The sequence below is a fragment of the Pteropus vampyrus genome, unplaced genomic scaffold (assembly GCF_000151845.1).
Source record: "Pteropus vampyrus isolate Shadow unplaced genomic scaffold, Pvam_2.0 Scaffold131, whole genome shotgun sequence".
NCBI classification, from domain to species: Eukaryota; Metazoa; Chordata; class Mammalia; order Chiroptera; family Pteropodidae; genus Pteropus; species Pteropus vampyrus.
In genome coordinates this window covers 2,392,773-2,394,410 of record NW_011888912.1, presented here as the reverse complement: position 1 = coordinate 2,394,410, position 1,638 = coordinate 2,392,773, and positions in this window count along the sequence as shown.

Below are 1,638 nucleotides of genomic sequence, written 5' to 3'. Positions count from 1 at the left end.
CTGTGCCAACAGCAGATGGGGTGGACGGGACTGGGCAGGACAGGGGATGGGGGATAGAGACAGGGGGTGGGCCGGAGGACGGGGAGACCACAGGGGAGCTTTCCGAGGTCCAGGTGGGGCCTCTCCATCAGCAGATCTGCAGGTGTGGGGCGCACACCTGGTCGTCTATGGCCGGCTGAAAGCGAGGGAGGCCGCCAGGCCCTACATGACCCCCGCGACCCCAGGGCTGTGCCCTGTGGCCTCCCCCAGCCCTGTGGTCCGTGCTGCTCCGAGAGCTGTGTTGGGTCTCGTGGGGTTACGCCCCCTTTCCAACTCCGGTCTCCCCGCAGTCAGGGCAGTTCAACGAGGACATGATCCCCACCGTGGGCTTCAACATGAGGAAGATCGCCAAGGGCAACGTGACCATCAAGGTGGGCGCCGGCCCGGGCAGCCGCAGCCGTGACCCCGCACACGCCCGCGCACGGGGTGTGTGTGGCGTGTGTGCGTGCGTGCATGTGCCTGTGCGTGAACGTGTGTGTGTGGTACGTGCACCTGTGCGTGGCACGTGGACCTATGCGTGTGCATGTGGGGGTGGTGTGTGCATGTGTGTGTGCATTTGTGTGCGACCGTATGTGTGCGTGTGGGGTGGCGTGTACCCATGTGTGTAGGGGGAGGGCGCCTGAGGTGTGTGTCCAAGGGCAAGGAGAGGGGACACCGGGCAGGGAGCAGGGGAGTGGGGGCTGGGTAGGGGGTACTCGGGAGCCTGCCTGCGGCTGAGACCACCTCGCCCTCTTCGTGCTCAGCTCTGGGACATCGGGGGACAGCCCCGTTTCCGCAGCATGTGGGAGCGCTACTGCCGAGGAGTGAGCGCCATCGTGTAAGTTCCCCGCCTCCAGCTTCCCTTGCCTGCCACCCGCAGTGGCCGCCACCCAGAGCTGGATTAGTCGTAATCCTGGTAAACGGGCAGCTGCCTTTCCTACCTGGTAACCGCCCTGGGAGCCCACGGCCAGCCCAGGACCAGAGTCAGCCTCTGGGTTGGGGGTACAGATGGACCCGTGCTGTACCCCCGACCCAGAGTCACCAGTGGCCTGAGTTTTGTGTGGTTTAAATGGTTCATCCCCTTGCTTTAAAAAAAATAAGTTCCCAGCACGTATATGCACAAACAAAAGATTGTTTCGTTTTCATTGTGTTTAGCCAGATTTTTAAAAAATAAATTAATTTATTTAAATTAATTTCAAGTAAACGTACCCTGATTTTTAAAAGATCTGATCGCGGGGAACCTGGGCCGTGTTCTGCTTTCCCACCCGACCATCCGAGGGTCACTGTGGGAGGGGCCGCAGGCCAATCGCGGAGGCCGAGCTCCGCCACCCAAGTGCGGCTTCTCCAGAGGGGACTTTGGGGGACAGGATACTGAGGCCCTGGAAGGTCCTGCCAGAGGTGACCGGCCACGGTCAGCATGCCACCCTCCCCTGCCTTCCCCAGGTACATGGTGGACGCGGCCGACCAGGAGAAGATCGAGGCCTCCAAGAACGAGCTTCACAACCTGCTGGACAAGCCCCAGCTGCAGGGGATCCCGGTCAGCGCCCTCTCCCAGCCCACCCCACCCCCGCGTGGGTGGGGCGGGGCAGGGGTCCAGCACCCAGCGACCTGGTGTCCCCA